Source organism: Schistocerca gregaria, chromosome 7 (assembly GCF_023897955.1).
Source record: "Schistocerca gregaria isolate iqSchGreg1 chromosome 7, iqSchGreg1.2, whole genome shotgun sequence".
Taxonomy (NCBI): domain Eukaryota; kingdom Metazoa; phylum Arthropoda; class Insecta; order Orthoptera; family Acrididae; genus Schistocerca; species Schistocerca gregaria.
The window spans coordinates 491,287,090-491,311,597 of NC_064926.1; the positions used below are offsets into that span (position 1 = coordinate 491,287,090).

The 24,508-nt window shown below is 41.5% G+C and overlaps 1 protein-coding gene across 1 annotated transcript in view; it reads left to right on the top strand.

Annotated features, from left to right (window-relative positions):
- Positions 1–14,159: 14,159 nt before the first annotated feature.
- Positions 14,160–24,508, top strand: part of LOC126281356 (small conductance calcium-activated potassium channel protein) — a 1,755,063-nt gene continuing 1,744,714 nt past the window's right edge. Inside the window, exon 1 of the mRNA XM_049980265.1 lies at positions 14,160–14,241. The gene's annotated coding sequence lies outside the window, so the exon portion shown is untranslated. The remainder of the gene's footprint in view (positions 14,242–24,508) is intronic.

Here is a 24,508-nt window from a genome sequence, read left to right on the forward strand (position 1 = left end):
CTGATCCGAGTCTTTGTGACTTTCTTTCACAGAAATTGGAAAATTTCTTAAAATAACGTCTGAAGAACATTCAAAACAAGTTGACCAACATCTTAAACGACCTACCAGTTGAAGCCTTTCAGCGCTGCTATACTGGGTGGAAACAACGACTCCGCCGATGTATAGCTGCCGAAGGGAACAACTTTGAGGGGGTAATATTGTTGTTTGAAAAAAATTAAACTTTGTCAGGAAAAAAATCAGTCTTATTACTTTCCGCACTCACCTCGTATGAGGGCGTGCTGAAAAGTAATGCCTCACAAAATTTTATGTGAAAATACATACAGTATTTTGAATAAAACAAACGTTATTAACATTCTGCAACTTAATACTTCATGTCTATATACTGATTTTTCAACATGTCACCCTGGCGACGAACAAATTTCTCCCGACGGAAGACCAGTTTGTTGACACTATCGCTTCTCTATCTTTGCCTTTGTTGATGGAGCCACAAGCTCACCTCTGCTTCTCTGCTTCATCACTATCAAAGTCAAGTCGTCGAAGGTATTCTTTAAATTTTTGCAACAGATGAAAATCGTATGGTGCCAAGTCTGAACTGTATGGAGGATGGTCGATGACAGTGAACCCAAGACGTCGGGTTGTTGCACATACGCAGCGCTGGTTTGTAGTCTGGCATTGTCATGCTCAAGGAAACCGTTAACCATGCACTGGCAATGTTATGTTACACGTTGTCAAGCAAAACGTTACAATTCGGAACCCTATAGTGGTAGAGATGTGTGAATTTGTAGACGTGAAAAATAATAATGTATAATGTTAATACCAATCATTTTATTTAAAAAGTTTTAAGAGTTTTCATATAACAAATTCCGAGAAATCACTTCGTAGCACGCCATCATACCGATTCACAATAAAGACCACCAGATTGTTCGTACAACCCGCGCTATATTCTTCATATCACACTGTTTACGATAAACACTGTATGTGAAAATTTTTCCTTCTGTTAGTTTATGTAATGTTGCACCTGAATGTCTTCTGTAGCCTCACGTCATTTTTAGGTCTTTAAAACCAAAGAATGATAAAATGATGATGATAGCAAATTCTTAAAATTTTTTCAAACGTAGCATCATCATCTCAACACTTTCTGAATTGTAGTTCATCGGTTGCTAGTAGTATTTTGTTAAAAATTTTGACTATATGTCTGTCTGCCAACGAATAAATGCAATTTATATTTTGCCAAGTGTATATTCTTCTGTATTTATTCGAAGAATCGTTACTTACCCGAAATACATTCGCTTTTACCACACACACAGCACTGTTATCTTGCATATTCTGACACCACATATTTCGCCTGTTATCAGTTCAGCATTTACTAGCTTCATATCTGTCTCGTTACACACAACGTGTTCCGATGTTGCACTACACGAGAGCTTGCATTTCTCATTGTCAAGCTGTTCTTCTGCCACGAGCTCAGCACAGCAAAGCACAGAAGACACTTAACCTTACGATGTTATTTTTCTTCTCTGTTTTGTTGCCAACCGTTGTTTGTTTGTGTGTGTGTGTGTGTGTGTGTGTGTGTGTGTGAGAGAGAGAGAGAGAGAGAGAGAGAGAAAACACAAATATTTTCTTGTACAGCATATAGAGGATGTTGTGGTACCTTCAGCAACTCTGTTACTGGTTTTGAATAAAGTGACAGCATCAGTTACCCTTTTTTTTTAAATATTTCAACTATGATCGGTTTTGGCATAGGTCAGGCCCCAATGACATAAGTAAGGCATCCTGAGAGAACGTGGAGCTATATTTTTGGATTACAATTTTTAAGAGTGGCTAGGAAGACGAGATATGATCGACTATTCTCCAAGAATACCCGACCTCATACTTTGATTTCTCCATATGGGAGATATAGAAAGACAATATTTTCGCTACAAGACCGTTACACCTGCAGCATTTAGGGGATTTGATTAAACAAGATTTGAAAACATTTTTGTAATAATGTGGATTGGTATGACACGATATGTGAATCAGTGTTTAAAATACGTGTTAAATATCTTGGTAATAAAGGAGGGCAGTTTCAACAACTTCTGATGGACAAATTAATTTCTATAAACCGTTAAAGCTACGAGACACTGTACCGCATTTTCGGTTAACTGACTTTCATCTTCCCATTTATATAGAGATGAGTGTGCAGTGTGTGCGGTAATCGGTGTTGAGAAGTGTATGAACAGTGCCTTACTAACATTTTCCAGCATTGAATACCTTCCTTACAACAGAGTAATTTTCGCTAGGTATAAAACGAATGAGATCGCATGTTTGAAGTAGACTGGCTTTGTAATAAGAAGGGTGGAAGCTCCATAATCGTTCAGATGTCCTGATTTAAATTTTCCATGGTTTATCTGAATTTCTTCAGATAACTGTCCCTTCCTTCTCAGACTAGATCGGTAAAATGTAAATACCCGTATATACAAATTATGTTTTGTTGGTTGTTAAACCATAGTATCAACACATGAAGAGTATTCAGGCAGAAGTTATCCAAGGATATATAGCAATACTGCTATTACTACTTATCTTCGCAATGATAGAAATGTATACAACAATAATCTCAGTCCACGTATGGCAGCAATACCGGAAACACATCACCTGTTGGCACTTTGTTTACATTCCTCGCTGTTAATCCTCAGCAGATTTTAATTACTGACTTTTCTTCTTTCTTTTCATTCCAGGTGAGGGGACTGGTCCATTGCGTAAGAGCAGAGTCATTATCCCGTAAGAGTAGAAACGTGTGGATCTTAACTGTGCCGACCGCACATGCTGTCAAGGTAAGTAGAATCCCGAAAGAAGGCACACCGGTAAAGATTACATACATTCCGTTATACTGCAGCTTCGCCTTATTATATTGTCCGATTCACAACCGTTTATTTCTCTCAGCTGCGACTACTTTGCGCGCGATTCATAATGTGCATTAGAGAGGTAAGTGTCCAGTTTGTGGAGTTTCTGCTGCTATATTACCGTCAGCAGGTCTTGACGGTCTACAACTTTTCTAACGTTGTGACGTACCTCAGTGTCCTCACTAATAAAAGAGAAGTTAGCGAAGTGTTCCGCCTCTCCCACAATGATAATTCTCTTAAAATACTTAAACTAAACTCTGTCCCCTGCGGAAATTTCAAGGTCTTTGAGTAAGAATGAAAGTGCGCGGACAGGGGAGACATTGTATAAAATATTCTTGGCGTACAGACTGGGTAAAATCTGACTTAAAACTCGAAGTTTTGAAGACCACCATCTTCCCGACTACTTTATGGTGGAGTTTAAGCTTGCCATTGGTCTGGAAACGTCACTTGGGACTCCAATTTCTACCGATGGAGCGAGGTTACCTGAAGGGCGGGATTCGCAACCGCTGTTGCTGGAAATCGTAATGGGCGCCACTGAGAGGTGGTAGGGTTGTGGAGACCGCCACCAGCATCGTGTGTCCGTTTAAGAAATACATTTTTTGTTTTATTTCTTTGAAGATTCTCCGTATCATGCGCTCAACTCGAGACACCACTGAGAGCATGGCCTCCGACTCTGCTGAAATTGTTGGTGCACATAGGTTCTGCGGAGCGACGCCTAACAACATAGGGAGCGTATAAGGTAAATATGATACTGGAACAGTATTCTAACCTCCACGCTAAAGAAAGAACTTGCAGCGTCCAGTGGAGGGCAGCTTGAGTGTCAGGGTAATTGATGATCACAACGTGCCACCTGGTTGTGGCGGAAGCAACGTAGGACAGACAGTCTGCTTCGCAAGCGAGCGATCTACTGGACATAGACGGCGCATAAGGTATACAGGGTGCGGCGCTACAATCCGACCAAATTTCAGTTTGAATTTCTCGGCATAACGTAGTTCCGTCGGAGGTCGCGACTGGCCTTCATTAAAGCCGTAGACATGTAGTAAACGGTCAGAACCTCAAAATGGCCGAGATGTTACGGATAATTGCGGAGTACAACCGAAGAGCCGCGATTATCGAAAGTCTTCGCGCTGGGCGTTCGACAACTGCAATGTCGGGTACTTGAGATCGACTGTCTACGATATCGTGGCCATGTATAATGCTTCGGAGAATTATTGGGTTCACGTCCTAGGTGTTGTGTCGAGTAAGGGTGGTATCATGCCGCCAAAGTTCTTTGAAAAGGGACAAACTGTCACAAAAGAAGTTTATCTGCAAGTTTCAACAAATGTCGTGATACCGTGGATGGTAACTGTAGCCTCGGGCAGACAACATATCCTTCAAACGGACGGTGCACTGTCTTATACGAGCCATTTAGTCCAAAACTGGCTCTAGAAGAACGTTGACAGGTTCTGGTCAAAGGAGTTCTGGCCCCCAAATAGCCCGCATTTGAACTCCTCGACGACTATGTTTGGAGCGTGGTCGAACGAGATGTCAATCGAACAAGGTACATTAATGTCACATATCTACGCATTGCTATAGAAGCAGCTTTCGCGAACATGGACAGCATTGTTTTAAAGAGTGCGTACGATTGCTTCACTACAACATTAGAGGCAATCATTGCGGCTGAAGTGGGTTTCATCGAGTAACGTTACTCTTGAAATATACCACTACTTAAATGTAAAAGGATTTTCATTATCATTTGTATTTTGCTTTAATAAATTTTATTCTAAGAAAAAGTTTCATTTGTCCGCATTTATGTGTCGCACCCTGTAGAAATCTCGAAACATCAGTGACACTAATATAAGAGGAGCATTAGATCAATTCTTTGAATACGAAGATTCTCTCTCACGCATCGTCTTACTGGGTCTCTACAATTAAACCACACGAATTCGTATGTCCATCAACAATTTTAACTTAGGTAGAGGCTATAATCGAAGTCGTGCCTGAGTAAAAGCACTTGAGGTGCCTCATTACTTACTTCCCAGCATTTGCTCAAGCGAATTCCGCTCTCGAGGTGTCGTCATTCCTCCGAGGCGAGTCAGAATAAGGATCAACGTCACGCGACCGTCATAAAGAAGACAGACTTTGCTCCCGGTAGGTGGTGATCTTCTGGCGAATTAGACGGCGAGCACCATCGGAAGCTCGAGTTTAATCTAGACTTGACGCGGTCTGTTGACCGAGGAGATTTTCTATAACGTTTCCGCAGTCTTAACAGGAGTAGTTCCGGAAGGCACAGATTTTTCCTCGGCCGTTTTTTGTGGTGTTTTATGGGTGTTTTCCGTACAGTGACTTGGGCACACTCATTCAGGTTACTATGAACATAAACTAGGATGTTAATTTCAACACTTTCGGTGGCCAAGTGGTGCCCTTCGTTATATACCTTCTTGCGAGAATACTGTGGACACTCTTGCTTTCCAAGATGACAACAGCTGCCTTCAGGGTGACACACACATGTTCCTAATCTGACGTGCACTCATGCATCTTAACTCAACTGGGCTGGCCCACTGAATCATTCGATATTAATCCCACAGGAGATGCTCGGGACTATTTGGGACGACGGCTGATACGTAGAAGTAAAACACCTCCGCAGTTTCGTAGCTCTACAGAATAAATTCACCAACGAGCGGCGTTGGCGGGATATGGCATACTGGAAAATACTTGTGGCCTGATTTGGGCACCGAGCTGTGAAGGTTAGATGCGGTGATGCACGGTGTTAACGTGGTGTCTGCTGAGGCTTTCTTAGGTTTTGTCTTGTTTGGTTGTTTTAACTTTAGAATGCTCAGGGATCGAGCAGCTAAGAGAAATCAATGTGCACCGACGTGTCCTCGGCTTTAGAGCTTATATATTTGTGTATAATATTTAATTTTGAAGTAAACTTAGTGCCTGACACCACTTTATGGGGGGTTATATCATCAAGTAGAAAGACCAGGAGTTCAGAGAAAGGTTTTTGGCTGAGCATAGGTGACCTCCTGTTTTGTAATCTTATATAATTAGTTCTGGAGATTTTTCAGTACAACAGTGCACATTTGTTTTGCATGCTGTTATTTGTGATCACGTGGCTCTCACGTTTAACTTGGGAATAACACAATCGATACACTCTCAGATTATTAATTCTTCTGCGTTACACCCAGTTAATATACTTCCCACAGCACATGACTATCCACTATGTACGTACCTTCATGCAAGCAAATAACTCCTTCATGTGATTAAACCTGGGACAACATAGGCAAATACGTATACCGATAAGGCTATACATTGCGCCCACTGCGCACAGCAGAACTGAATACCACCGCATGACGTTGCGGGCACGTGATGCTGTAGTGAAAGTCTAAGGGTCAGTAAAATGAAAAGGATGCAGATGGAAGAAGTAAGTAAGCTGCTTATTATTTCAAAAGTTATCGATATAACTGTTAATACATTTACCTCACTATGAAACAAAATGGTGCCTTCATCGGAAAGTGTTTGGGGTTGCTTACGAAACCATAAATGAACCCAAACGTGCACCTCTTCGTCCGAATCAAATCGAAGGCCACGAAGTTCCAAAGCTCTACAATTAACGCACAGTGGTAGGTGGACACTTTACAAAAACTGGAGTGCACCTTCTGCTCCAGGCGCCAAGGAATGTTGAGGGACAGTTCATTCTGTTCAAGGTAATTCCCGCCCACAAGGTTCCAAGACTATTTCGACTACGCTGCAGAAGTTTCGCAGGGAAGTCCTTGAACATCCTCTGTACAGTCCCGATCTCTCCCCAGGCGGTTTCCCTATTTTTGGTGCCCTGAAGAGCGACATTCGTGGCCGTCGATTTGCTCCGGACGAAGAGGTGCACGCCTGAAAGCAATCATAATTCCGTCGTATTAAAAAAAAAATTAGTAACTTTTTTCACATTATGGAAACTTGCGATAGCAATTTATTTTCAGATATAATCGTAGCTCTCACTCTTTTCGGATGTGTACTATCCGATTCATGATTTTGCGTGATTACACAATAGTTGTATATTAGTACTCTCACAAGCTCCTTCCTTGTTCAAAGTTAGTCGAGTGCGTAAAGATAATTTTACATATTTCTGGGTTTCGTTACGAAAATCAGTTTTGGTGTAATTATAACTACGAAGTATAATATATAACCTCGTTGTATTTCGACTTCATAAAATCAATGTGATGCCATTCATAAGAGATTCCACTTATATTTGATTAATTTCCAGCTTATTTAAAGCCTAGGACGTGGCATATTTTTTTAAATGTCCAATTTATTCTCGCACCCTCAGAAAGGTATTTTATTTCCAGAATATTTCTAAAGGTTCTTCATTGACAAAAAATATACGTCTGAATGTGCTGGATACATCTAGAAAAAAATATAATTCATATATACTGTGTAATTGGCGCCAAACATGCGCAGTTGGTCTATTTTAGAGCTGGAGTTCAGATGTTCACTTCACACACTCTTTGCTAGGAAGCTGGTAGAAAACGAGAAACTGCATATTAAGTCATTTTGTCACTAATATGACACTCTGCATATGAAGATGTTTCCGAGTTCCTGCTTCAGGAATTACGTAAATTGGAGTTAAAGGTTTTTATATTAAGATTACAGTATTATACTTCAGTCTTGTATAAACTAACTCCCAGGATCACATTTATTCCAACCAACTTCTGAAATGGAAACTATATCTGGATACTCACACCAACTTCAAATTAAGTAATACGATATGCATATCCAACATTACTATGAATATTGCAATAATGGTGTAGTATATTAGACTACATTACGACTGAAATTTTAATACGGAAAAATACCTGTCATAATAGATGATAACAAATTGTTTCTCCATGGTGGGACTGTAGGCCTTGTTTCACATTGGTGTAAATGTACCAGCGCTTATGGTGATCACTTTTGAAATATTTAAATAGTTAAGAGTTTTTTTTTTTTCAATATGTCCCGTTTTCATTTGGCTACCCATTACGTATAAGAGATGCAGAGTGGAATGGTGTCTAACTGTAACAGCGTTACGCCTGCAGATGTGGAAACCCTCTGACATCAGCAACTTTGACAAACGATACATTGTTATGGCCCAGCGCGAAGTGTCTCTGAAACGGTGAACCTGTACGGAATCTCTTGGAAAGTGGTTGAAACCACCACTAATGACAGCGTACCTCACCACAGAACGTGGAGGCCCGACCCTCTCCCGCTCTACAGAAGAGCACAGGTGGCGATATGGGACAGATGTGACGACAGAGTGTAATGCTGGTGGAGGGTCGAGTGTTTCTGGCCTACTTACGGAGACGATTATTCTGCCAGTGTAGTGTTGACTGCGGCTGACACAGTGAGAACACACCAAACGTTGAGTTATTAAACGGTAGCTATAATATTCCGGTTATAGAAATATTCGAGAGAGAGCCAGAATCAGAGACCGTTTCCCACATCTGGAGCGCCTTGTTGTTGCCACATCCCAGAAGAGAAAACAGTTTGAAACTGTCGTGCGGTGCAAAGCTGAAACCGAGTATACAGCAAGGTACTGATGAGCAGGATCGATAACCCCAAGGAACCGACAACTCTGTTCTCATAAATCAAGGAAAGCGAATACACACCCCACAACCGGGAACCGAGGACTGTTCCAAGGACGGCATACCTGCTAGGGGCCCCTCGCGCTTCAAACACTCACCCATCTGAGGACTATGCACAAAGTACCAGGGCCGTTCAATACGTAATGGACTTTTTTTCTCAGCCAGCTTCTGTTGAAAAAAATGCGGAATTCGTTTTGAGACATCGAGGAATATTGCCGCTTCAGCCTCTATAGTCTCATAAAGTTCCGATAGATGGTGGCGCTATACGTAGCCTTCAAAATGGCTTCTGTAACGGAGGTGCGTTCCAAGCAGAGAGCTGTCACTGAGTCTCTTTTGGCGGAGAATCGGGGCATCGCACATATTCATAGGCGCTTGTATAATCTCTTCATAGACTTGGCAATGAACAAACATATGGAGAATCGTTGGGCGAGGCATCGATCTCCGTATGTCGTCCGGCCGCACGCAAATGTGACTCTTGCAGTGTTGGTTCGTGTGGACACTCATTCGAGGTGACAGACGGATCACAATCAGGCACCCCGCTGCTCAACTGGACGTCTTTGTTGGTGGTGCTGACACACTCGTCTACAGTTGGGGCACTCAAAGGTGTGTGTACGCTGGATTCCTCGCCACCTCTTTAGAGCAACTAAGGCTCATCTGTGAGGAACTGCTTGCACATTAGAAGCTGTCCGCAACAATTTTCTGTCGACTGTCACAGGCAATGAAACATGGTTTACTCACTTTGAACCGAAAAGAAAACTGCCATCCATGGGGTGGCGCCACACTATCTCCCCTCCGCAGAAAAAGTTGGAAACCACACCCTCAGCCGGTAAAGTTATGGCGACCGCCCTCGGGGATACTGAAGGAGTTACTATGTTCGATGTCCTCCCACATGGTTTAACGATCCATTCTGAAGTGCATAGTTCTATCTTCAGAAAACTGAAGAAACGAGTTCAACTTGCTAGTAGCCACAAAAATACGTAAGAACTTCCCCTTGTCCATGACAATGCATGGCCTCGCACAAGTCTTCACACCCTGCAGGGGCTCAAATAAGTCCATTCGACTGCTTTTCCATACCCGCTCTACAGCCCGGATCTCGTACCTTCCGAATTCAATTTGTTTGGTCCAATGAAGGATGCATTCCTCGGGAAGCACCACGAGGATGATGGGGAGATTATTGATGTAGCAAGACGTTGGCTCCAACGTTGGTTCCTGTAGCGCGGTGCCACGAGGGCACACACGCCCTCCACGCTCTCCCAGTAAGGTGGTGTATGGCCTCGGCTTTGAAAGGAGATTATACTGAGAAATGGGGATTTGTTGCCAAAAGGTTGGGGACTAATACGGTGTACTGAAAACCAGAATAAAACGTACCTGCTTTTAGAAAAAATGTATTGCATCACTTAATGAACGCCCTCGTAACTTGGCGCTTATTTGGGCAGACAGCGAGGAGGGGACGCCGGTGGTGGTAGTGCAGAGGGAAAAGCACCACACGGTAGGGGGTGTGCAGCTCGACAACCTATACGCAACGGCGTATTTCGCGTAATTTACGAGCTACATTCAGCGAGTCTGGAAACGGCCGTATTAAAAGGTTATGCCAAGCGACCAATAACTCGACAAATACAGGGTGTCCAAATGTCACGGCAGGCATCGTCAATATTTTAGGTTACGACTGAACGATCATTTGAAGTAAAAAATTTCATATGGACGCACGCCGCCCTAATGCGAACGTTTTCCGACGTAGAACACATGTAATGTACACTGTTAGTTATTTTCTGTATTACTCAGGACATTGTGAGGTTTATACACTACTGGCCATTAAATTGCTACACCAAGAAGAAATTCAGATGATAAACGGGTATTCATTGGACTAATATATTATACTAGAACTGACATGTGATTACATTTTCACGCAATTTGGGTGCATAGATACTGAGAAATCAGTACCCAGAACAACCAACTCTAGCCGTAATAACGGCCTTGATACGCCTGGACGTTGAGTCAGAGCTTGGATGGCACGTACAGGTACAGCTGCCCATGCAGCTTCAACAAGATACCATAGTTCATCAAGAGTAGTGACTGGCGTATTGGGACAAGCTAGTTGCTTGGCCACCATTGACAAGACGTTTTCAATTGGTGCGAGATCTGGTAAATGTGCTGGCCAGGGCAGCAGTCGAACATTTTCTGTATCCAGAAAGGCCCGTACAGGACCTGCAACATGCAGTCGTCCATTATCCTGCTTAAATGTAGGGTTTCGCAGGGATCGAATGAAGGGTAGAACCACTGGTCGTATCACATCTGAAATGTAACGTCCACTGTTCAAAGTGCCGTCAATACGAACAAGAGGTAACCGAGACGTGTAACCAATGGCACCCCATACCATCACGCCACGTGATACGCCAGTACGACGATGACGAATACACGCTTCCAATGTGCGTTCACCGCAATGTCGCCAAACACGGATGCGACTATCATCATGCTGTAAACAGAACCTGTATTCATCCGACAAAATGACGTTTTGCCATTCTTGCACCCAGGATCGTCGCTGAGTATACCATCCCAGGCGCTCCTGTTGCAGCGTCGTTCGTGCAGCGTCGTTCGTTCAGATGGTTGTTGTCATGCAAATGTCCCTATCTGTTGACGCAGGGATCGAGACGTGGTTACACCATCCGTTCGTTACAGCCATGCGGATAAGATGCCTATCATCTCGACTGCTAGTGATACGAGGCCGTTGGGATCCAGCATGGCTTTCGGTATTACCCTCCTGAACCCACCAATTCCATATTCTCCTAATAGTCATTGGATCTCGACCAACGCGAGCTGCAGTGTCGCGATACGATAAACCGCAATCGCGATTGGCTACAATACGACCTTTATCAAAGTCTGAAACGTGATGGTACGCATTTCTCCTCCTTACACGAGGCATCACAACTACGTTTCACCAGGCAACGCCGGTCAACTGCTGTTTGTGTATGAGAAATCGGTTGGAAACTTTCCTTATGTCAGCACGTTGTAGGTGTCGGCACCGGCGCCGACCTTGTGTGAATGCTCTGAAAAGCTAATCATTTACATATCACAGCATCTTCTTCCTGTCGCTTAAATTTCGCGTCTGTAGCACGTCATCTTTGTGGTGTAGCAAATTTAATGCCCAGGGTGTATATGTACGAGGTCGAGCTGCAAAGTAGTGCCTCCGAATTTTTAATGGGAGAAGACTTAAAGCTTTTTAGGTAAAACAAACGTTACTAACACTCTACATCTTAATTCTTCATGGCCATATAATTGCAACTCCCTACAGCTGGAGAGCTCCGGATTGTAGCGTGTAGCGTCGGAGTGTAACGTAACTATGTCGGTGCGTGAGAAGCAGCGTGCTGCAATCGAGTTTCGAATTCGAAAAGTTCGTCCACACATGGACCACCCTCTCCTTGAGCATAACAATGCAAGACCGCACACACGAGCGCTACGACATCTGCAACAATCGGATTCCTTGGGTTCACTGTTATCGATTATGCCCCGTACTGTCCCGACTTGGCCACATCCGATTTTCGTCTATTTTCAAAACTTAAATAACACTTTCGAGGATTCCACTTTGATAGCGAAGAAGCGGTGCAAGGAGAGGTTGAGGTTGTAGTTCCGTCAACAAACTCTCTACAGTGACGGTATCAATAACCTGGTCTCCCGTTGGAAGAAATGTGTTCGTCGCCCGGGTTACTATGTTGCGAAACAGGAATGTGGACATGAAGAATAAAAATCTAGAATGTTAATAACGTTTGTTCAATTTTAAAAGCGTAAGAGTTTTCACAAAAAAGTTTGGAAACATTCCTTTTCAGCACGCCCTCGTATATTGTGTCGTATGTCTGAGTGGCTCTGCATCCCGGCATGAAGGCAGAAGCTTTCATGATGTGACCAAGAAGTCTACCTCGCGATTTCACCTTTCGTTTGTACACATCAGACTTCATCCAACCCCATAAAGAAAGATCTAATGGTGTAACGTACGGCGATCTGGGTGGCAATTTAATTGAACTACCACGACCAATCATGCGGTCGGTGTAAGTGTGGCTCAATGGTTCCCTCACACGTCCGATAAAATGTGGAGAAACTCCATCGTGCCTGAAGTTCATTGCAGTCCGCGTGGATAAAGAAACGACCTTAGTGTGTTTTACAAAGGAATTTAAAAAAAAATGCGAGTCTTAGTGTCCCGTTATTGGCTTTCTAAAATGACTGGAACTATCAACATATTAGCGACCAAGCCGCACCAAACATTGATCGAAAAAGGAACATGGAGTATTTTTTCATTTTAAGGTGTGCATTTTCCTGGGACTATCGATGATGATTGTTTGTGTTGTCCGTATGAAGTTTTTTGCTTCAAATGAGTGTTCTTGTCATATCCGTGAACGCAGACTATTCCTCTTGGGACACGCAGTATAGAAGTTCAAAGTCAATAGTTTCGCAATTGACTAAAAAAAAAAAAAAATCATATGAACAAAGGATCTACCAAAGCGAACGAATCCGACCATGTTCTGTCAGAAGACACCAGATGTTTTGTAGATTGTTCTTGTAGTAATTTATTTATTTTAATTCGTAATCTTGTGTTAACGCCAAACAAAAACAAAAAAAACAAAAAATAATATCTCTGAGCAGAGGACGCGTATGTCAGACAGAAATTGACACGATATCCCTCAGGAGGACATTCAAGCTGAATAACTGCTTGCATAAGGGTCACAAGTAGGCAAATGTTCTCTCGAATGAATAATAAACTTTTTGTGCAATTGCACTCATTTCTTGGTCTCTACATGTACATCACATCTATCAATTTTAGTACCATTAGGATAATTCCTCCGCGGTGCTTCGTTTTTCTTGTCTTAGACTGCCTGTCGAACGAGTCACTCGATTTAGATCGAAGACGCAGAATTTGTTTAGTTGTAGCACATTGACCTCTCAGTCAAGAACATTGTAGGTAGAAGTATATTTATTGTAATAATAGTGGTAGTACTGATATGTTTACTGACCAATAAACCAAGTTTTTCAATAGTTTTTACTTTTTGTTTTGTAAGAAAAAGTGTTTCGTTTCCTCCACGCCTCTCCCTCCCACGAAACTAATACGACTAACCACTCTTTCTCATCCAGACCCAAATCTTGTCTGTTACTCGCATTATTGGGAACTAACAAAACCACCTGCATTATATCACTGCCACATAGTTGCTACGCGTTGTAAAGGCACACCGTGGCGAGACCTGCTACCGCTTTGAGCTGCTCCCTACGTTCGCAGACTCAGCGTCTTCGCACAGAATTACTTGTCAAAGTAATGAGTCATTCACGGCCCACGACACATTGTCGGCGATGTTTGCCAAGATAAAAGAGAGGAGGGACGGTGGGGGATGAGGGCGGTGCGGTCCCACAGAGGGCGTGCCGACACATAAAAGGGCCGGCAGGACCAGCCAGACCCGAGGGCGAAGGGCACAGGGGCGTCTGTTGTCGCCGCGCATGCAAAATGCATCACCGCGCGCTGCCAACCAGCTCTGAATGCGCGCCGCACCGCCGCGGTTTGTGAACGCAGACCACTGTTTGTCCACGGCCGTAGCCGGTAGGGGGCAGGAACGGGCGGGGGCGGCAGTGGTGGGAGCGGTTGCGCGACGTCACAGGGGAGTGGGGGCGATGCGCGACCCGCCGCGCCGGCGTCGCGTGGCGAGCTGCTCAGTAGCGCCGCTGCGGCCGCTGCGAGAGGCAGCACGGGCTATGTGACGTCACCTGGGGGAAGTCCCTCGCGGCGCGCGCAGGTAAGCGACGCATATCAAGCCAGCGTCGTCAAAGAGGGCGGCTGAGACCGCGTGCGCGCTGTGTTGCTACACCTCTCGGGACGGCGAGCGTCAGTGCACTCCAGGCACCGTGCGTTGAAGGCAACATTTAGAATAAACATTTTCACAAACGCGTTTTTCTTATAACACCTGAACATATTTCGGGATAAGCCCTTTAACGCTGTGCTGCTTAAATACAATTTATGCGTTTGTAGTTGTTGTTGCAAGACCAGATCGTATGTTTTTTTTTTTCTTCGAGAAAGGGAAGTATCATTTATTTTCGTGTAGGTCGATGATATGTTCCTATAATAAAGGTCTTGGACCCAAAAAAATCCTTCCCCCGCCCGAATATTAAATGGCCGTATGTATTACGTCATGTAGCTATTAGTATCGTCAGTTGTACGCCTTGTGTTTATTAACTACGCTAGATTTCATTTTAAAAATGTTGGCAAACAAATTTCTTAGCTCTTGTGTCTGGTGTACATTTCGTGTACATTAAATATGCAATATAGGTCTTTTTCTTAAGATGGTGTTTTGTTGATTATTAAATTGCTTACAGTTCGATTTTGTTTATTTGTGTAAAGTCATAAGTCATCGCCGATATAAACTCTTTGTGTTTTAGAACCATCTTTTTATGAGCCGGTTTCTGACGTCATACGTCACAGTCAGTTTGGTAAGGCGTCTTGTGTACAACATCACATCAACTCAGTTTAATTTACTATTCCTACGGTGGGAATTACGAAACGTAAACAGGCTGTTAAATACTTATCTCGTGTTATCAAAGTGACATACATCAGCATTGAACACACGAAAATTTAGTACATCGTACATTTTACTTCAGTTTTCATTGGATGACAGCTTAGCATTACTTGTATCATGACGTCAGCATGTAAACAATGTTATTTCCGTACATCTTCATGGAAGTGTTGAGCACTCTAGCTATATTTTAGCTATATTTTTGGCCTCAGCTGAATTTCATTGAAAGTGTTTTCATGAATTTGTTTTCGTTTTATGACAGATCTGACAGTTGGTAGTTGCTTCATCGTCAAATACGTCAGATTCTTCACGAAGGATATACTGATGATGGCATGTAGTGTTAATGATGTAGATGACATTCAAGAAATTTTTTGTGTTGCAACATTACCGGTGGCTAGTTTCCATGCAGCGGAAATGCAAATGCAGATACTTTTACGAGTTAGGGAACATCGTATTCAGTATCTGCGTCAAGATTAATGGTTCTCCAGTCTGTTTAAGGCATCCTAAATGCGTATGACATTCTGATTGGAGAGCTACTTGGCATTAGATGACACTTTATGGGCTCCGTGGCTGTTGTTTGGTATATGGTTTATTAGAGCTACCAATCATTAAACAGATAACATATTTTTAAAGAGTCATTTCTTCCTTGCCATTACCTGTTTTCGACATTTTATCCATCATCAGAGGCCTCCATTGCATTTACAGGACGGACTATTAGGCAGCTGTTAAATGTTGCCGTTTTTATGGTGTCTTACAGTGGAAAACAAATAAGAAAAAGTTTCAGTTCAGGAGTATTCGAAAATGGAATTAGAATCAGTAATAAGCTATAGTTAAAAATAGCTCAGAAAAATGTGTGGCACATGCACATACAGTAAGGGCATCCTCATTATTTCTGAAATCTTGCATGTTGCATGTTGTGCGACACATGGCGTTGACACTCAACCACGGGTGTTTCAAGAGAGTGGGTCTGCATCTGCACTTGGACACTGAGCAGCTTAATACTACTTATACTGCACAGAGATGCCTCACACCAAATTTGAAAGAGATGACGCTAACGTCGATATATTGACAACAAATTCAAAAGTATCCCTCAGTGAACAACAGAAATTAATTAAACGACTTTGATAGATGTTAGTATGATATTATGATATAATATGCAACTAATTTTCCAAAGAACTGGGTAGATATTGAACCATGTGTGATTTTTGAGGTTGTATGGTCTTTCAGTGATAGTAAAAAATCAAATTGGTTTATTGCGAAAGCCACGTTTCGATTGGCACTATATCTGATAAAGCTACTTTACATTAAATTCAGCTCGGATAGCTCAGATAGTGGAGCACTTGTCCGCGAAAGGCAAAAGCCCTGGGTTCGAGACTCGGCCCGGCACACAGTCTTAATCTGTCAGGAAGTTGCATAAAAGCGCACACTACGCTGCAGAGCGAACATTTCATTCTTGAAATTGAGTTTACATGGTGTCTGTTACATAGTCTTTGTTTTAATCTTTTGTAGCTAAGCTACATTTTAAGTCCTAGAGTACGGTTTTGAAAAAAAAATGACTTGTTAATGACTACTGAACAGCTCCGTTGTACATGAGCTCAAAATGATCTGCATCAGTCAACTGCTAAACGTAATTCCATATGAGGCATCAGATGACGTGGTTGTCTCCGAAATTGGAAGTCGCAACTACAAAGCGAACACAGGCTTATCAGTGGTGCAGTGAACCACAATTATTAGACTACACCCTTTATAGAAACAATTTCCGAAATTAAATTACTAGCAGGTATAAGAATACAACGAAAAAACGTACTTGTCCAGCAGCCAGAAATGTACATTTATTTCGGAAGTACCTGAATGGAATTTTCCACTGCCTAGATTATGTATCAGAAGTGCGATTAGATATAAATCAGTGGTCGACGGCTGCACGGCGCAAGCTGCAGCAGAAATTTCTTGCACCAACCCTAGTTTTGCCTCCATTCACAGAGCTTCACCTTACTTCGATGATCAGTTTTTCCATGCAGCTTTGTCATAGGTGACGAAATTTTTGTCGCCCATGGTGAGCAGTTCCAAAAATAGAGGAAATTCTTTGTGCTTCTGCTTCAGATATTTTTCGCAACTGAAATTTCGATCCCCTTTCAGATCATGTGGAGTCTTGATATTATCACACAGGCTTAAATAAATGGTTGAAACTTGTTTCATTATCCGTGTTTAGTTCCTTTCAGTCACCATGGCAGCTAATCTGCGGGCATTGCTCAACTTTGCTCTTGATTTCATTTACTTTTCCAGTGCATTATGATAAAGCTGAGGTGTGTATTTGACCTCAGGCTTTGCAGACAGGAACCTCTTCAAACAGCTTCGTTCTTGTTGTACTGGTAACGCACCATACACAAACCGTTTTCATCAGCTTGAATCGCATTCATCCCGCTTTGTAGACAAATTTTAAATTGCATCGACTTTCCTGTGTTACTGAACTGCAAGATGCGTGTTTCCCTTAGCTACACTGTGCTTGAGTAGTCCCAGAGTGGAATATTATTTCTAGAATTTAAACAAGTAACAACTTTTGTTTCGTTATTTAATTTCAGTTAGAGATAATTTTCCGACCATAATATTATAACATGTACAAGAGACAAGCACCTTTTCTCGCCCTCACAAGTACCTCCTGTCATAAAGGCAGTAAAGTGCCCAACTTCACAAGAAGCGTAAGCGGCAAGTTATAGGACGTGATTTACGGAAGGACGTTCGTCTGATGAAAAGCATACTAACTAAGGCACACTATCATAAATCTACGATGGATTGATAGAGACATACAAAATAAACAAAACATATGGTACACGTTTTGCCATTACTTCTTCTTGGGGTCAATAAAAATAAAGCCTAAGCCCCAACTCCAAACAGCTTGCCATAAATCCAAATTGTTTATGTATTAACATGATGAGATGAATTTGACGTCTGCAGTCTCTAAACTACCTTGTACCGTCGGGTTATGTAAGTTTCTGGACAGTAATTATTGCTAAGCATAGCATGTCTTCATAACACTGCATTTATTTTGTAAACAACGTACGGATGTCACTAATCGATGATACTGGAAGTGTTGATATCTTGTTGCCAACCTACATTTGATAGCCATTCACTAAAATAAAAGCGTTGCAGGTCTATATGAGTATCCGTGACCTCTCTCGAAAGTTTGTTTAAATATGTCCCTGTCCTCACCAATTTATACAATGTGTCACAAAACGAATTGTAAGGTATTGGATAATAGCATTTAGCTGCCTGAAACCCATCTCTGTTATCATTTATCTTTGCATTAATTTTAAAGAGTTTTTCTGTTTCATTTTAAATTGGTTTGAATGTAGGCTTATTTTAATATGTGAGCAACCTTACTTGAGTCCTCTATTATTCCTACAAAAGAGTCTGCACTATAAAATAAGTGACTTTCTTATGAAATTTAAAACGACTGACTATGTATACAGATAATGTCCCACCATAAAAAAAAATTTGTGCTGATTCCAAAACTGCTCTTGCATTTTGCGAGTGTATATTATTTCTTAAGTTATGTGTAACTAATATTCTGATTTGTATTTTGTTAATATTATTTCAGCTGTTGTGTTTGGATAAGAGTTGTCTGTGTAAAACATGATATTCTGTCCTATTACATCTGCAGAATAATTGTTACTTTTGAATACAGTCATTCACCTGAACTTGAACAGTACGAAACAGCTTCTTCCGTTCACATGTGCTACAATTTTGGGGTTAGCAAGTGAGTTAGTCCACCATTGAATCCTATTATGTTATTTTAATCTTGAGTTGTTATCGATTATCAGTTCATGGTAAGAACATGTAGTGTAAGGTATTAAAGTGGTTTCTTACAGGAATCCTAAAATACAATTTCAGAAGAATTATACGTATGTCTAAAAATGTACTTCACATGATACAAATTTAGATTAGGTTCAAATAGTCTGTTGTTAGGTATCACTATGGACATGGCTTCGATGATCTATAATCGATTATGACGTTGTATCATAACGTGACGTCAGTGCCACGTGGCACTTAAATATTAAGTAAGAGTACATTGTTTATGAAGTGTACTTCGTACCACTGTTAATTTCCTATGCCGTTCCATTCACGAAAGGAACGAGAGGAAGATGACTGTTGAATTCCTCGGTACGCTGCGTAGTCTCCAACATTCCTTTATACGCAAGATACACTAAGGAGACAACATTCTTTGAGAACCACTTTCTTAAATTTGCTCAGGAGTAGTTGTGGAGCTCAACGTGCTTCTTCTTTCAAGGATTTCCATTTACGTTTTCATAACATTTCCTTTTTGCTGTCAATGTGCAGCGACGAAACTAAACGAGAGGAAGGCTGAAAGCTTTCTGCAACATACGTTTTAATAATGAAAGTTTTCGTTACCAGCGTCACAGGTCGCAACACGACCCATTCTAACGTGCCCGAAGCTCCTCCTTTGTCCTTAGAGTCTGTTCAGACAAAGAGATGTGACCAAGATAGCTCGTATCTGTTATAAATCGCAAGTGATTCAGAAGTCACTGGGAAGTAAATCTTTTCTTCTCTCACAACGATTACCTGCGTATTGTGGTGTCTTTGGTAGCTTAATGGAGACACACTGCCCGCTTTACTTTGTGTATTAGCCGGAATTGTGGCGCCAGTTACCGGCAACTATTCATTCTCAGTTGTAGCCTGAAATGCTACAGTATGATATTGGACCCCACCGCCTCCGATCCCCCGAATGAAGTGTTGGTTGCGGTGACAGACTATGTGTAGCGTAGCCATGGTCTAGGTTAGACTGAAAGCTGACAATTTGGTTGTGAGATGGTGAAGCCTACGGCTGTGAACGCCAAATAACGGTTGTTGGAGCACATTGACCTGCAGCGTTGGGTATTGTTAATATTCGCGCCATATGTTAATCAAGCTTAGTGTATTTAACGCACTTGTCATCATAAAAACTAAAACTGTAAGGTAAATGCAGATAACGTACCTTAGATAATGGACAAGACTCTGGCGAGTATTTTGATGCCAATTATAAAATACGAAAAGTCAAGGAGGGGTGGGGGGTCCACTGCGTAACTGTTACTATGTAATAAACAGAAGTTACGTGAGGAGCGGACACGCTTGTGCACAGAGACTTCATCCCATCAAAACATGCAGTAGTAAGCGTGGATTACGTTTATTCCTGTTTTGGATATAAGTCTTGTAATAATGAAACAAGTGTGAAAATGTTAGTAGTGTGATGTAGAGAATCATAACATAAATTGCCACTCAGTATAGCACGCGTTCTTGTTTGGAATACATCGTTCGTTACTTCGACGTGGGGAGGTTATACATAGCTACCGTGAGACACAAGGCTCTTAGAACCAAGTACGAACGTCGGCCAACAAACTGCACACGGCGTCGAATGTTATGATGCTACGTTTAGTTTTTACTTCAGACTTATATTGTTATTGAGAACAGTCAAAGTGAAATGTGGCGGCCATGGCAGTACGAATTCTGTAAAACAGATGTCACGCAGTCTAGTTGCGACTGAAATCACAGTCAGCTACTGATAACTCGTTATTGTTAAAGCAGCAACTTTTGAATCACTAGTGGTATCTTGGCCACCGATATTTTGTGTGAACAGACTCTAAGGACGAAAGAGGCGCCTCGGGCGCGTTAGAAGGGGTCGCGCGGTGAACTGTGGAGTTGCTACCGAAAACTTTCATTATTAATATGTATATGGCAGAAAGCTTTCAACCTACCTCTCGTTTAATAGGTGGATGTAAATACTGCGCTTTCACCCGATATCAGCCTATGTTCAAGCAAATCCCAGCGAGGTTGCGCAGTGGTTAGCACACTGGACTCGCATTCGGGAGGACGACGGTTGAAACCCGCGTCCGACCATCCTGGTTTAGGCTTTCCGTGATTTCTCTAAATCGGTTCAGGCAAATGCCTGGATGGTTCCTTTAAAAAGGGATGGCCTACTTCCTTCCCAATCCTTCCATGTTCTGATGGGACCTATGACCTCGTAGTTTGGTCCCCTCCCCCGAATCAACCAACAAGCAAAGTTCGTCGCTGTGTCAGTCCACGAGATGTGGGATAGGAGCAACACATATCGAACCGCCTGCCGCAGTGGTCTCGCGGTTCTAGGCGCGCAGTCCGGAACCGTGCGACTGCTACGGTCGCAGGTTCGAATCCTGCCTCGGGCATGGATATGTGTGATGTCCTTAGGTTAGTTAGGTTTAAGTACTTCTAATTTCTAGGGGACTAATGACCACAGCAGTTGAGTCCCATAGTGCTCAGAGCCATTTGAACCATTTGAACATATCGAACCTACACGTCGTAGGGCACTGTTCTAAATTATTAAAATCACGCCAAAGCTAATCGTTTTAAGGGTATAAAATCGGCACAGTTAGATAATATTTGCTTGAAATGAGTTCAGAGCTTAATTTGCTGGCAGTGGTTTAAGTCCATGATTACATTTCAGAGAGAGTCTCATCAAACGTAAGTTGCAACCTTATATAAGTGACAACAAGTATCAACAGAAAACTGTCAATACTCATGTAGAACGGACGGACTTGTTACGGCTGCAACAGCGCGTCTTTGACTTCGTTAGATGCCTGCTCTCGTGCTGTGTTGCCTCCTTGATAGCGACTCCAAAAGCTGTGTGGGGCTTCTGTTAACTTGACGAAGATGCTGTTCCGAAACATCGTACCCTCAAGCACTGCTCATTTTCAGGCTACATTTATGAAATGCTGAATTCAAGTTGGGAGAACCCCCCCCCTCCCCCTCCAAGAAATTCGTATCTATCTGGAGAGAAAATAATGAAGGGATTTAAATTATCGTCTGGGCTAGTTTAATAATGTAATAACTAACAAGCTTGTTAAACACAAGGGAATTACAGACATTGTCTGTGAGTGGACATTGATTTAGATCAATGGGAAAAGTTGAAAATTTGTACGGAACTGGAATTCGAACGCAGGTCTCCCACTTACTAGGCACATGCGCTGACTACTGGTCGTCTCAGCCGCACGGTGTACCCGAGCACATTTGTCGCTAGTCTCAAATTCTCAACTTATCCACACACTACTAATGTCATGCTCCCTGCCCATTATTCTCATTATTAGTCCGAAAGAGCAGACATAACATATATGTATAATTAAGACGAGAACGGCCAATAATCTCCTTAACGCTCGTGTATACAAAGCTCGAACTCTTACGGGAATCGGTGAAATGCCGCAAGTAACGACGATAATGGGCAAGGAGCACTACATTAATAGCGTGGGGATGGGTTGAGAACACTAGCAGCCAATGTCTGTAATTCTTTTCTGTCTTAATTCATAGTGGCTGATGAATCAGAATGGCGTCTGTTCTTTCGGACATGTTCTAAAGAAGAGACACCACGTACATATAATTAACTTGTATTCTTCTGACAAAATTCAGCTGGACCGGTGGTCGCTGTTTACGAAGTTTCGTGTGTATAACTGGCAATTCTTGACAACACTGCATATACTGATAAGGTCAAAAAAGAACTATCCAGATACAAAGGTGTCCGCGTACTACAGCCTATGACAATAATAAGTTTCCATTGTTGCAATAAATATCAACTTTTTGTATACAGCTATTTTAACAGTTGGTCATTCAACGTGTTACTAAGGAAGAGTGATATGGGTATGCAATGCGCCTTCGGTCTGTGTCAGTTCCTCATAAAAAGACGTATTAGAGATACAATGCCAAAAAAACAAAGTTACTTTGATTTCTTTTCTAATAAAAGACAGCGTATTACAGAAGAAGTAGGTGAGTGTGCGTCTATTGAAATAAATGCCAGTGAATGTAATAGTGAATTCAGTTACTCTCCGACTGGCATCGAATGACAAAATGATGAGTTAAAATTTCAATTATAGTCTTAGCATTTAGGACAATATAGTAAATGCTGTCTCAAAATTATTTTATTTATTTTATTTTATTTCATTGCGAGTTCCATTGATCCTGATAGCAATGGAGTTGCAAGAATATGGAAAGAGTCAGTATTTTTACAATGTTAATAACTCAGTAGGACACAATATGATTAATTCATGACAAGACTCACAGTAACAACATGGGACACTCGAAGAAATAAAAATGTATTACATACGTCAGAAGTAACACTTACGTGTACACATTCAGATTAACAATATCAAAGTATTTAAGCAACAATATAACATTACAACAACAAATAGTTTACATTTATGCTTACATTGCATGGATAACTTGGTTGTATAATAAAAACTTACTCCTATGCACTAAAAAAATTCACTAATTGAATAGAATGGCTTTCGTATTGCTGGCTTCGAATGACAAAATGATGAGTTAAAATTGAAACAATTGCAAATCCGAATTCTGTAACTTGTTTTGGAAACCCACTCAATTTTTAACTGTAAACTTCAAATTTACTGTGTTAAACAATGAATGTAGTTATATTTCGATTATTGTAAGATATATAAGGACCAGCGGCAGCAGATCTAGTGTGGCCAGTACTGCCTCAGGTTTTGTAGAGTCAATGTTATGTTATTTTTGTGGTACAAATGAACAAGTTACTAAGCAAATTTTAGTTTTGACCAGATCATTTAGTAAGTCAGACTAACCAACATCAGTCACCCCTGACATTATGGAGAGTCAAGACATCCTTAGAGGTGGAGATAATTGCAGTATAGAGATACACACCTCGGGTTTCAAATATAAAGAAACTGCAAGTTAAGTATCTATTCTTGGCAGTTACAAAAGACAGATGCATTTTAAGGTGAAAGATACAACAGGTCAATTATAAATATGTGAAGATGACTGTTAGCTGAATCAAGAATAGATAGAGATTTTGCCCTGATTATGCAGTTGCACATGTTAAAAACAGAACTTTCACTAATACTATTGAAAGGAGAACTATTTATGAAATATTGTTTGGAAAGGAACCCAATATTAAACATTTAACATTTTTTGGATGTAGAAGTTTTTATGAGTATCAGACCAATTGAGAAAGTGAAAATGGAATTGTAAAACAGATTTGTGAATTTTAATAGACTACTGTGATGTTGGATACAGAGTTTTGATTGAGGATAAAGTTATCATTGTGTGGTACGTTAACATTGTGGAAGAAGTTGTCATGGCTCTGACTTAGGTTGTGAGCATTTTGGTGATTTTGAGTTCAAAAGCTTAGACAGTGAATCTGTAAATGAGCAAATGGAACATAGAGGATATAAAAGGGAGGTTCAAGCAACCAGAAACAAGGAAAATAATGTGAGTTCAGAAGGTCAGCCAGGGAATGTAGAGTGCCTGAATGATTTAATGATTATGTCTTGAGTAACATCATTTATGTAATCTTCTATAATGCTGATAGTCCAGGAAAAATTGAGCAGGCAATGAACAGTAAAGAGTCAGTAGTTTGGAAACAAGCAACACAAAGTTTTGCAAAAACAATCACTCAGAATTTCAAAACGCCCTGTACTCATTTGTGCAACTCTGGAACATTTAAGAC